The sequence below is a fragment of the Canis aureus genome, chromosome 34 (assembly GCF_053574225.1).
Source record: "Canis aureus isolate CA01 chromosome 34, VMU_Caureus_v.1.0, whole genome shotgun sequence".
Lineage (NCBI taxonomy): Eukaryota > Metazoa > Chordata > Mammalia > Carnivora > Canidae > Canis > Canis aureus.
Window position 1 is genome coordinate 10,622,753 of NC_135644.1, and position 14,078 is coordinate 10,636,830.

At 41.8% G+C, this 14,078-nt stretch overlaps 1 long non-coding RNA gene across 1 annotated transcript in view; it reads right to left on the reverse strand.

Annotated features, from left to right (window-relative positions):
* Window positions 1-3,619: 3,619 nt before the first annotated feature.
* LOC144304606 (uncharacterized) overlaps window positions 3,620-14,078 on the reverse strand; it is a 62,578-nt gene continuing 52,119 nt past the window's right edge. Inside the window, exon 3 of the long non-coding RNA XR_013371539.1 lies at window positions 3,620-3,911. This is a non-coding gene — a long non-coding RNA (uncharacterized LOC144304606). The remainder of the gene's footprint in view (window positions 3,912-14,078) is intronic.

The following is a 14,078-nucleotide window of genomic DNA, read 5'->3' on the forward strand; positions in this document are numbered from 1 at the left end:
GCTGGAAAAGAGCTTTTCCTTCAAATCCTGACCTTAAAAAAAAAGTTACCTGTAGTCCCTTAGAACTGACTAGTCCCTCAGAGTTTTGAAGAAGCCAAAGTTGGCTAGAGATGCTATTTTTGTCCTCAGGGCGGAATGTCCCTCTTGCAGAAGGTAGCTTTCATGTGAACAGTGGGGACAGACAAGGAGACCACAAGACCGGGTATTCAGGGCGCCATGGGTTCCATATGGTGGGGCCTGGGGGAGGGGCACTGAACTAGGCACTTGAAACCAAGTTGATGTTATGAAATTCACGGCATCGAAATTCCTGCATGTACATCAAAAGGGAAAGAGCCTTGTTGCCACACACTTGAACTCATTTTGAACCTGCAGGAATTCTCTGTAGCGCACTACCATGCCTCATCTTTGTTCCATAAATCTAGAGTTAAGTTTCTATCTTTCTGCTGTCACCACATCATACCAAAACAGGGAGACAGATTTTTGCCAAATTTAGAGGGTGTGTTTGGGATGTCCTGACTTGAAAAAAAAATAAGCCCTGGGATTTGCAAGCATGAAAGTCGCTCAGGGAGGCCCCCGGAGGGCAGATAGAAAGGAGACATGAAAGACACTTGCAGCTACCAATGAGAGACATGGCAAAGAATTCAACGGCAAGGACCAGAGAAAACAAAACTGGGTTTCAACCATGAGCCCAAAAGAAGACCATGCAGGGCTCCTGCTGCACGCATCTGTTCCCACTGGAGCTATTTCTCACGAAGCTACATCTGTAATGTTCTCCAGGGTGAGCAGCAGCAGGGATTTCTTTATTTAGCAAGGGTTAAAGATCCTTCCCAGCAATGCAGGGGGAGGCCAATGAGTGTCATAAATAGCTACGGGCGGGGCCTTAGGAGATGCACCCTTTGGAAACAAAGACATGTTTGAAGCTGAGTTTTAACCTAAGAAATGCCATCTTATGTTCCTTCGGGTAAGATTTTTCCTTCCCAGGAGGGGGGGTTCAGATCTCACCCTATGAATAAGCACAAGTGATCCAGTAGAAGCAATTTTTTTTTTGTAAGACTTATTTATTTATTTATGAGAGAGAGAGAGAGAGAAGGAGAGACAGAGTTGGCGGAGGGAGGGAGGTGGGCAGAGGGAGAAGGAGAGGGAATCCTAAGCAGACCCTGTGCTGAACGAGGAGCCCTACGCGGGCCTCGATCCCGTAACCCTGAGATCACAAACTGAGTTGACACCAAGAGTCAGATGCTGAACTGACTGAGCCACCCAGGCACCCCCAAACAGTTCTAGTAGGTACCTGCTGTGAGCCTTCAAAAACCACTTGCGTGTTTGCATTGCGCTATGAAGGACAGTTGTCTTTTTCCATATATGCTCGCAGAGGCATTTAATAAACAGTAGTTGGAGGAGTGAATGAATGAATGAATGAATGATGTCTGAGGAGCTGTGAACGGTGGAAGAGTGAAATGAAGCATCTAACAGAATCCTTCACAGAGAGCCAAGCCTTGTTAGCTAGGCCTAACGTTGATTGGCATTTTTAGTTCTATTACTTAATAGAGCGTTGAGATTTTTCAAACTATATTTAAAAGATCTAAAATCTAAAACTGTAGCTTTAAAAGGCCAGGACTACAGTGTTTCCCTAATACTTTTCCTAAGAACTGTTTACCTCACGTTTAATATTGGCACTGCCACTGTTCCTGCAATGAATTGACAAACCAGTTCAATACACCTCATTTAGAACCATTATGGGGCATTTCATCAAAGATCTGGTTATGAATGTCTCCAAAGAAAGGATCAATGAGGTTTTTATTATGGTCGGGAGGGATTTCTTAGGGGAAAAAAAAATCCCTATAAAATGCAGGCCACTAGACTAAAGCGTGACCCAGACAAAGGACACGTTCCATTTTATTCTATTGAAGGTAAATATAATTTTTATGTTTACAATAGTCTCTTCCCGCATATATTATCCATGTAATTGTTTACGTTTCAAAACTCACTGGATGGTAGTTTTACGAGCAGCATAGATAGACTCTTCGCAGGAGTTAGTGCTTGGGGACTGCCTTAAAGAGAAAACTGCCTTATAATTAGCACATTTGGTACATTAGCAATAAAGGGCCCCATGGAGGGTAAAACAAGCCTGAAGCTCACCAAACCCCTCTCTCTCTCAGAAGAGTGTTAGAGCGAGGTTCAGGGGGCTCCTACTTGGCTACAGTTGGGTCAAGGTTCCCTTGCATCATGGTCTTAATTAAAGATCTTGTGAAACATGGTATAGTTAACCATTTCTTCGTGTATCTTCTTTACACAAAATGAATTAATTTAGCCTTCGTGTGGTTCTATTTAGTTCCAGATCGTTTTATCATTTGATAAGAAAAACATTTCTAACTGGCTTTAGTATTTTTCTTCAGTTTGTACCTGCCAAGTCAGTAATTTTAAGGAAGCTGAATAAAATTTTGAGAAGTGTTCTGTTTTATATTACCTCGCCAGTTTTGTTCATCCTTATTAGTCAACCCTTACACTTTTTGCCCATTCTACAAATCTCGGAAACATGTAACAAAGCACTTGAGAAAAGCAAACACTATTTTCCTGTAGGTATCAGTCAAGGCTCTTGGGATGCAAGGCAAAGAACCCGGGCTCTGTCTAACCCAAGTCAAGAAGCAGGTGGTGGGAAGGATACTGGGACGACTTGGGTTGAGGGGGAGCTGAACCATGGGTCTTGGGTGGTGCCGGATGCTCCACGTCAGAGCCCCTGGCTGGGCTCCACTGACCTTCAACCTCCAGGAAAGGGAATGCGACTGGCCCAGCTGGATCTAGACCGTCTACCCTTGGGCCACTCCCATGTGGTCAGGAGCTGCCTAGGAAAGCACAGATGGGGTGGCTGAGCGGCCACCCTTCCTCATGCTGCCCACCTTCTAGACTTGTCTGTTGTAGGCATCTCCTAAGTCACTTTGGCTGTATCACATCTGCCAATGGTGAGTGCTTACATTTTTTCAGAATAGACTCAACGGCAACAATAATAACACCTGATATTTTTGCCAAGTTTTATAGTTTCAAAACCCTTGGCATACATTATTAGCATTCATAATAATATAAAAAGCTACCACTCACTGAGCACTTCCTAACTTTCTGATGGTAAATTATCACGTACAGGTGTGCTAACAATATGCTAGGCGGGTGCTAAGCACTAGGCATAGATTATCTCTAATCCTTACAAAAAAAAAACCCATTAAAAAACCTAGTAGGTTTGTATTCTTATCAAATTGGTCAGGTCATTTCTGGAATAAGACAGGATATAAATAAAGTAAAAGAATAAATATAAAACTAAAGTGATATCTCACACACGGACTTATTTGACTTTCCCAAGGCCCTGACACAATCATAATTATTCACAGTGCACAGACAAGGATGCCAAGGCCCACAGAGAGTTTCTGCCCTAGACCTGTAAATCTATAAATGGTAGAATTTTCATCTCCTAACTGCCTGTCAGTGTTCTTTACCGTATTAGGCCAATAGAACTTGAGCGAATCTATTGATAAGGATATTTCTAGAATTTGGCCTATCTTAGTCAAACTCAGTTTTAGTTCATAGGATCAAGAGTCATTACAGAGACAAATCCTTGCTGAACTGGGTTTATGTTTTAGTTTCCTTAAGAGAGAAGAGAGGGAAATGAATGAATTACAGTATAGTCTAAATTGCCATAATGAAGAGACTCAGTTCTGTGACTTCAATTCTCTCCAACTTGAGTCTGGGATGAGCAGGCCAGGTAAGGTGGGGGAGTGCTAGTATCCTTCACATGTGCCTTCTGGTCATCACCGTTCCCAGCAAGTGAAGAAGATGAAAGTTTGGGGCAAGCAGCTCAGGTTTTAAGACCTAGAATATGTACCTTCCCACTTTGGCTTCTGAATTCAGCCACATGGGCAAACGTCCTGCAAGAGAATATGAGACATGTACTTTCTAAATGAGGGGATGAGTGTCCACCTAAAGTTTAGAGGGGGATGTCACTGAAGGTGGGGAGGGGTAGTGGAAACCCGGGGTAAAGTAGCCGTTTCTGACACAAGGAGTATTTTCACATGTTTTTGTTCTGTTTTGTTTTGGTTTTTAGCCATCAGAAATTGAAAAAAGAGCTGCCCATAATCAGGAGCAGATCCAGGTTTTCTGGGGCCTGAAGCTTATACAATCTGGAGGAAATGGTGTATGGAGATCTTGTTCAAGAAAAATAATACAAAAATATTGAACTTTGGGAAAAGTTACAAAAACATATGATCTTAGGAACACATTGCTCGCCCCTCCAGGGGCCCTGCTTCATCCAGGACCTATACAAGTGAGAAGCCTAGAACCTTAAGCCTCATTAGCTTCAGGGTAAACCAGTGTATCCCTGTAACAGCTGGATTTCTCTAACTCCTTGTTCCTGCAAACTTACAGACATATAAATGCTATGACTTTGTATCTGAAAAAGTGGCCAAGTCAATGACAGACACTGTGGGTGTGATTTTTTTATAGTAGCCTATTCAGTCAGTCTGGAGCCTGGCGGCCCAGCTGGTGGTTGAGAGGCCTTTAGTGAGTTCTTCTGACCAGCTAGTCTGTCAGCCATAAATAAACATGGCCAGAACAATGACTCATAAAAAGAAAATGGTGATGTTTGTTTTGTTTAAGTTGAACTGGAAGCGCTGGATCCCATTTCTGACCATTTCTGACCATCTTGACCAGCACTGTCACCTAGCCAGGCTCAGGTCCCAAAACTGTAGAATAAGGGGCAGAGCTGGATTCTGCTTAGGCCTCCTACACCGTGGGGAATATTCTGGTGGAATCTTAGTAAAATGGATTCTGACCTGCTTCACCTCATGGGCCTGAGCTCAAAGAAAAATGATAAGTCATTACAATGGTCACTTAACCATTTGCCTAGAGTAAATCACAAAATATGATAAACACAATTTTACTAAAAATATACTTTGAATGGGGAGGAGAAAGCTCATATAGGTGTCCACTCTGGAACGCATGCTTCTTCGTTAGATATTTCCAGACATACACAGTTCTCCTCGGTACAGCTCAAATATTCATTCATTCATTCATTCATTCATTCCAGGAGCATTCATTTTCTGCTTGCTCCACACAGGTAGGCCCAAGGACACAGGGAGGGATAAGGAAAGTGTGCATGAACACGCACATACATGCACCCACACACAGTGGAGGGTGAAAAGGGCTGTGCCAGGGTTATGTGTGGAGCCCTGGGGACACACACATGATCCTTGACTGGGAGAGGGTAGAGATGCCACATCAAGAGAGGATGGAGGCATGTTTAATATTAGTCATCATGAGGACTATTTCTCTCCTTGGTCCACTAGGCTGGAACAATCGCTCCCTTTCCAAAACACTGGGTACACATGACACCAGTGATATCCCCTTGCCTGGCACTCAGCATCAGCCTTATCTTTCCCACTGTAATATAAATGCTGGGGGATGATAGGATGGAATATGAGCAGGTATGATGTGCAAAGGACACGGATGGATATTTATTAAGTATCTGTTTTAAGTTAGGCAGTTTTACATTGTTTTATTTAAATCATATTTTTAAAAATTCAATGAGGAGGATAATATCCCTATTTTGCAGATAAGAAAATTGGGGCAATTAATTAATTAATTAATTGATTAATTAAATAGGCGTCTGGCTGGCTCAGTCTGCTAAGCATCTGACTTCAGCACAGGTCATGATCTCAGGGTCATGAGATTGAGCCCCACGTCAGGCTCCACACACTGTCTTCTTGTCCCTCTCCCTTTCCCTATGCTTCTCCTGCATGTTTGTGTGCTGGCTTGCTCATGCTCTTTCTCTCTCAAATAGATAAACAAAATCTTAAAAAAAAAAAATTTAAAAAAAAATAAGTCTAAGGAGTTGGTCCAGGCTCACATACCAGTACTGGTAGAGTGAGAGAAGATTTAAACCCAGTTGTCTCTGACTGCAAAGCCAATATACTTCTTAGATACCAGGCTTACTCATTTTTCTTTTACCTCACAGTACATAAAACACTTGATTACTATTTTGTTAATAAGTAAGTAGTCTCACTGGGTCTTTCTTCTTGGGCCTTCTTGAGATTAATAACAGGGAAATCTACTACAGCCTGGTTTCTCCTGGCATAGAAATCAATGAATTCAAGATAAACACGTAGAACACTAGCTGCCTTAGCAACAGCCATTAAATAATGATTAAATTACATATAATAATAAATAAAATAAAATGACGTTGAAATAATGACATCTAAAAAAGAATTTTGGCAATTAAACACTCCAGAGTATTATGTCAACATAATGCCCATTCCAAGCTTACTGGTAAACCTGTACTCTGCACCTTCAGCTCTTAAGAAAAAAATACATTTAAAAAAAAAAAGGAGAAGAAGAAGAAGAAGGAAAACCCAAGGCCATGATTGTTGGAAGTGGTTTTTCCCCCCACATAAAGTAATTTCTGTGTTGACTGGCAGCTATGTGATTTAGTTTGGCTAGTTGCAGTCATACCAAAAGCAAATTTTCTTTTTACCAAATCCTATTATATATCTTATTACTGGGGTATGAGAAAACATTACCTAGCATTTCCTATTTAGTGTTCTTAGAAAAGAATCATCTATCTTCCATTCTAAGCAAAAGAAACTAGATATGTTTTTTAGTTAGTATTAATATTCCAGCCACTAAGTTCCACGTGCTATTATGGAAATAATATATCTTATTAAATTTTTTTTTAAAGACCTGGTCATAACCTACACGATATATACTGTTTTCAGCACTAATATTAGACTAGCACAATAACTCTAAGCTGATTTGGGATTTTGTGTCTATGCACAAAAACCCAGCAGTTCTGTCTTCTGATGCTCTTTCAAGACTCTTCTCAGTCAACTTTGCATGGCATATTTAAAAGAACTTACTGTAATAGTCAAACTTTTATTGAAATCCAACTCATTTTTAAAAATAAAAATCCTTTGCACTAAGAGAAGATTCAAGACCCTTCAAATGATACAACAGAAAACTAATGTCGAATGATAGAAATTATTCTCAGAAAATAGTAATATACACGTGGAGATGTGGGCCACTGCTAGTGGACCAGCGATAGCAGGGTGAATTGAAGCAGCTGGCCAGGAAGAGAGGACAGCTAACCCAGTAATAATTGGGGCAAACAAAAAGTAGTAATATCCTATTAGTTCATTTCAATGTAGATAGAGCCTTTAAACTACAAGTCTCATATACTTTCATCTTCGCCCAGATTTCATGAAAACAGCATCAGCCATTTTTGTTTCTTTCATGGACATTTTTATTTACCTTCTTCAAAGAACCTTAGAATCATAGAGTTCATGTAGCTTGCAAATAAACTTCACAGTTGAAAACATTGAGGCAGTGGGGCGCCGGGGTGGCTCTGTCAGTTAAGCATTGACTCTTGGTTTCAGCTCAGGTCATGATCTCACAGTGGTGAAATGGAGCCCCATATTGAGTTCCATGCTCAGTGGGGAGTCTGATGGAGATTGTCTCCCTCTGCCTCTCTCTCTCTCTCTCTCAAATAATAAATAATAAACCTTAAAAAAAAAAAAAAAGAGGATGTGCCTGGGTGGCTCGGTTGGTTGAGCATCTGCCTTTGGCTCAGGTCACGATCCTGGAGTCCCTGGATTGAGCCCCGCATGGGCTCCCTGCTCAGTGGGGAGGCTGCTTTTCCTTCTGCCCCTCACCCTGTTCTCATGTTCTCTCTCATTCTCTCTCTCAAATAAATAAATAAATAAATAAATAAATAAATAAATAAATCTTTAAAAGAGAAGAAAGAAAGAAAGAAAGAAGAAAGAAAGAAGAAAGAAAGAAAGAAAGAAAGAAAGAAGAAAGAAAGAAGAAAGAAAGAAAGAAAGAAAGAAAGAAAGAAAGAAAAGAAAGAAAGAAAGAAAGAAAGAAAGAAAAAAGAAAGAAAGAGAAAGAGGGAAGGAAGGAAGGAAGGAAGGAAGGAAGGAAGGAAGGAAGGAAGGAAGGAAGGAAGGAAGGAAGGGGAAGGAAGGAAGGAAGGAAGGAAGGAAGGAAGAAAAAGAAAAACAGAAACATTGAGGCAGAGAGAAGCAAGTGCTACACCCAAGTTCACAACCCTTTGGAAAAGCCAGCATGAGAAGCCAGCCTTCTAGACCAGGTTTCCACCCTCAGTACTATGAATATTTCAGACCAGATAATTCTTTGCTGTAGGGGGCTTTGTTGTGTCTTGTTATCTATTGGGTAATATTACTCTTATCTGAGCCTATTATCTATATAGGAACTGATTCCGCTCTACTTCTCTTTATTGTATCAATGATTCCTCAGCGCAAACCCAGTTCCAGATATGCCCAGGCTTGCTTTAGGAGTGTTCATTTGTGAAAAGTCCACACCTTTTTCCTGGGAAAAATTGTGGTGAGATAGAAAGAGCAGATAAAATAGAGCACCTGCCAGAGTTAGGTTTAAATTCAGGTTTTGCCACTCACTACAATATTTTTAATTTCTCTCACCCCCATTTCCTCAATTATAAATGGGAATGACAGTGCCTATATCCAAGGTTAAGTATTTTTTAAGACTTTATGTATTTATTCATGAGAGACACAGAGAAAGAGGCAGAGACATAGGCAGAGGGAGACACAGGCTCCCCACAATGTAGGACTCGATCCTGGGACTCCGGGATCACGCCCTGAGCAAAAGGCAGATGCTCAGCTGCAGAGCCACCCATGTGCCCCCAAGATTAAGTATTAAGTAAGAGTTTGTAAAAACCATGACTCATTGCCTGGCCCCCAAGAAAAGCACAATGATGTTAACTCCCTCCTATTTTGATCCTTCTCACTAATCATGGTACCAAAACTACTAGAAAAGATGAAGCATTTTCCAATGGAAATCTGGTGGTGCTATAGTACAGATCTTGAAGACTCAGAATTGAAAAAGCTGGTCTATATTGAAGAACTTTAGGCCCAAGCTTTGCCAAGAAATCTCAGGCCTCCCCAGAGAACAATCTGCCTGAATTCTAGGTATTGGTGAAACTAAACCAAGAGAAGGACAACCAAGTAGCTGGCATCTAATCAGGAGTCCCAGGGCAGAAACACACAAGCAGGTAAGATTCAGGCCTTGAGTCAGAGGCTTAGTAAATGAGATCTGGGTGAGTTTGTTAAGGGTGAGGATGAGGATGAGGATCAAGGGACTTCTTCCATCTTATAGAGATCTTATTTGTCCAGAAAATCTTTCCAAAACAGAAGTTCCTTCCTTTTGGAAGCCTGTGGCAGTGTTACAACTTTAAAACATGTTGAAAACATGACTAGCAATTATTTTCTATGGAAAAATATCTGGAAAAACTTTACTGCACATGGCAAGGCAACATGATTCTCAAAACAACTCTTTTAAAAAAGGATTAATGTTTAGTTAAAACTTACAGTTCTTAAGATTTTATTTTGCCCATGATGCCTTATTAACTATTGGACAATGTCCATCTCATTCTGAGCCTATTATTTATGAATGAACTGATTCCAAGCTCTGAATTATATTATGAATGAACTGATTCCAAAGCTCTGAACCATCTCTATTCTACTTCTCTTTATAGTATCAATTAAAGACTTGTGAATAATGAAAAACAGAAATCAATAATTTAAGTTTAAAATTTTTATTTCCAATCCCTCCTTATTGCTTTTGAATTTTAGTATTCTATTTCAATAGAATTAAAATGTTATGTACTTGATGCTATGTATCACAGCTTTATCTGTACCGGTATCACCACCATCACCACCAATAACAAAAACCTGGAAACAACCTAAATGTTTGTTGTTTATTGATTTGTGTCCCGCCCTCCCCCCAAAAAAGATATGATGAAGTTCTAACCCCTACTACCTCAGAAAATGACTTTATTTAGAAATAGAGTCTCTGTAGATGTAGTCGAGTTAAGATGAGGCCTTTCGAGTGGGCTTTAATCCAATATGACTGCTTCCTTTTAAATAGGCAAAAATTTGGACCCGGACACAGACATGCACAGAGCGAAGACAATATGAAGAGACAGAGGGAGAATTCCATGTGAAGATGAAGGATGTGAATGAAGTCTATAAGCCAAGGAATGCCGAAGATTCCCAGCAAACCACCAGATGCTAGGAAGAGGTAAGGAAGGCTTTCCCTACAGGTTTCAGACACACTTGCAGGTGAGATTCAGGCCTTGAGTCAGAGGCCTCATGAATGAGATCTGGGTGATGTTCATCAAGAATGGGGAGGAAGTCAGGGATCAATGGACTCCTCCCAGATTACGGAGGTCTTATTTCTGAAGGGAGGAGGGTTTGGACCCCACCTCATATTTGGACCCTGGGAGGAGGTTGGCCCACACCAAACCAGAAGATGCCACATCATATAAACTGTGGAGTCCAGTGCTGGTAGTGAAAGAAGGGCTTTTCTGGGTCTCCCTGGAGTCTATGTGGCTTGGATAGGACCCATCAGTTCTTACATGCTCCTGAAGCAGACACAAATGGTAGCAGCTGGGAACCAAACCCGGGGCCCTCCAGGGCTAGAAATAAAATGGAAGGACTAGTCCAGGGGTCACAAGTAGCATGTAGCACAGATTCAAGGAACCTGCAGTGCCATGAGCCAAGGTGAGGAACTCCAAGTTCCTAGGGGAGACCTCCAGCCTCACCCACAGGCTAGAAGGCTATACCAGCAATGGGCCTCCACCGTACCTGTCAGCCAACGCTCACTCTGAAATCCATCCCACCTCGGTGATCACCTTCCCAACAGTTTTATGACAGGGACAAATAAAAATCCCAAGGGAATCACTAAAGCTACAAGGATCTATGTCCCCTTCCCCCTTATTTTCACACACCAAGATCCTTCTGAAACCAGGGTAGGGGCAGACCTGAGTGGAGTCCATTTTATCTAAAGCACATGAACATCTGTAAAGACTGTTTACTGCAGACTAATTTTACCAGTTAGAAAAAATCTAGTTTTTAACCCTTTTTTTCTTCCTCCCAAGACATAAGTGAGGATATACAAGGAAGATCAAACTGGTCTTTTTTTTTTTTTTTTTTAAGATTTTATTTATTTATTCATGAGAGACACAGAGAGAGAGAGAGAGGCAGAGACACAGGCGGAGGGAGAAGCAGGCTCCATGCACAGAGCCCGATGTGGGACCCGATCCCAGTGTCTCCAGGATCACACCCTGGGCTGAAGGCGGCGCTAAACCACTGAGCCCCCCAGGGATCCCTCAAACTGGTCTTAAACAAACAAAAAGGAGATATATTTTCGTCTATCTGAGTAGATTAGAAGGAAACGTGTGACCTTACTACATGGGTGTGCAGACGATGATGATTCAAAGGAAATACCCCAAGTGAAAACAATTTATTTTTTCATTTTTTAACATTGTCCTAAAGAAAGAACATCTTGCCTCGCCCGTCTCTGAAGGCGGTTCTACAGCTGCTGCACAATCGCATACTTACAGTAAGACTGTCTAAATTTTGGGAAAGTAAACATCTTTCCAGCCAAGGCCTGGTTCCCATAGAAAGGCGTCAAGAAAGTTGAAGGTGCAGAAGAGCTTTTCTTTTTGGGTCTTCAACTCATCCAGACCTCTGGAATGATAGTGAAAAAGTGGCCGGAGCGAGAGAGTGCAGGCTCAGGACACCTTGGGGCCATCGGTGGGCGCTCAGCCACCTGCCGGGAGGCCGCCACCCAGGCCCTGCTCCACAGCTGGGAGCACTTTTCCTTTCACACACTCTTCGGAGCTCACGTGGTATGTCCCCAAAGTAATTCAAACTTAATGTGGAAGAACGGCCTGCATTGCATGTCTTTGTTTCCTCACTTCTCTCTCCTTTCCGAGGAAGGCCAGCTGTCCCGGGAGGCCCAGGCCTGTCCCTGCCCGGGAGCGCCTGAGGCATGTGGTTTGAAGGGTGCGATGACAGGACGGCCCGCCTCCCTGGGAACATCTGCTCCTCCGTGCATCAGGTACGGCGTCCTGGCTTCAGGGACTCTTCCCACTGGTCTTCAAAAGGCCTCTGCTTTCAAGAAGTGCCTTTTAAGCTGCATCCGCTAAGCGCCAGCAGTGACCCCTCTAACATTTGCCAGCTGGTGCTCGCAGGACTCAGCCAGCCGCGGGGAAGGCCTCGGACGACAGCAGCCAGGCTCCTACCAGGAAGGAGGCACAATCACCCCCGTTGGTGGAGAAGAAGACGACAAAGAATCTAGGAATGATTCCTTCACTCTCAGGAAGTCATTACAAGAATAACAGTTGGCATTTTATTTTAAGAATTTATTTATTTATTCATAACAGAGGCAGAGACACAGGCAGAGGGAGGAGCAGGCTTCCCACGGGGACCCCCAATGTGGGACTCGATCCCAGGACCTCCGGGATCACCACTTGAGCTGAAAGCAGACCCTCAACCCCTGAACCCACCCCCCCCCCCAGGTGCCCTATCAGTTGGCATCTTCAATGGCCAATCTGTGCTTCGCACTTTAATACTGGACTTCAATTAATTTTCATAAAAGCTCTTTCAAGGTTAGTTTTGCTATCTCCGGTTTTCAGATGGTTCAAATGAGGCTCAGAAAGTTGAAGTAATTTGCTCATGCAAGTTGTGGAACTGTGAGGGGAAACTCAAAACTACTGATTCTAAAACCCACGCTCTCTCCTCTGTTCCCTGTGTGTGTGGGTATGTGTGTCTGTGCTGGTGTGCAGACTCTACTGGTAAAGGATAATTTGAAGGTATTTGTTAAAAGCACTAAAAATGGTAACTTTGGCACTTCTAATTTTGAATTTTATTAAGTTGTCTCAAGAAATAATAGATATATACAAAGATGTAGCTAAAAGGTTTAGCTAGAAGGTAAACTAATATTCAACCCTGGGGGTTTAATTTAAAAAGCAGTATCTTATTTACATACACTAAAAATGCTGTGAGACCATTAAAATGATGCAAAAGGAAATGGAATGAACCTGAAGAGTTCACAGTATGGCACTAAGTTCGTTTCTTTGTTTCAAGCTTATGTTCTGGGTACTATTGCATACATAACAAAGTGCCTCGATCACTCCATTTTTTTTTTCTCAAAAACTCGTAGGTCAGGAATTGGAGGTGGGGCTCAAGCAGTTGTTGCTTGAGGTCTCTCACGCAATTGCAATAGAATGAAAACTCAGTCACCTGAGAGCTCCCCTGGACTGGATATCCAAGATGGCAGACATCTGGGAGGTGAGTTTGGGGGCTGTTGGCTGCAAAGCCCACACCTGGCCTCTTCATATGGCTTGGACTCCTTTAGAGCAAGTGGAACTTCTTGCATGGTTACTTGGAGCTCCAGCATAAGTGTTAGGAAGAACAAGGTGGAAGCTGAATACCTTTGCTCACCTAGCCTCGGAAGTCACATAGAGTCACTTCAGCCACATTCTATTGGTTACAAGCAAGTCACAAGCCTGCTCAGGTACAAGGCAAGAAAACAATGAAAGGAATATAAAAAGGTTTGCAATTAATTTTTTAAGCTATCATAGTACGTCATTAAAAAGTTTTCCTAATATAGTTGCATTTTTGTTAAGTTGGCATGTGGCTAGAAAAAAAGTTATAAGGTCGTAAATAAAACATTAAAAGTGATTTTCTCTGGAGTTTGGCTGAATTTGATTTTCATCTTTTTTTAACCTGAATTTTTATCCTGAATCTCTATAAAATGTGTGATCAGAAACTAATCGAATAAAAATATTTAATTTTTAAAGTCTGAAATGAATACTAAATAAAATAATATTTATGAAATAAAATAATATTTTATCTCCATATTCTACTAGCTAGGAACTTTGCCCCACATATCCATCTTCCAAAATCACCACAGAGTAATCCATCACACATAAAACCTTCAGGTACAAATTACACATGAATTCATACATGCTTTCTATCACATTCATGTCAATAAATCTCCTCAATGTCTTAGACCACTGCTTAACTGCCATGTCTAGCAATTTATAATGAGCCTTAAAACACAATCAGTGCAGGAAAGCATCGAGGAAGTGATCATGGCCGTGGCCTTCTCATGCAACACCTTCAGGAAAACTCACAAGGCCCCCTGCCATAGTCTCCTAACTATGGCTATTTTTTGGCAGCTGCTGGTGGTTTTTTCCCATAGAAAGTAAAAGGAGA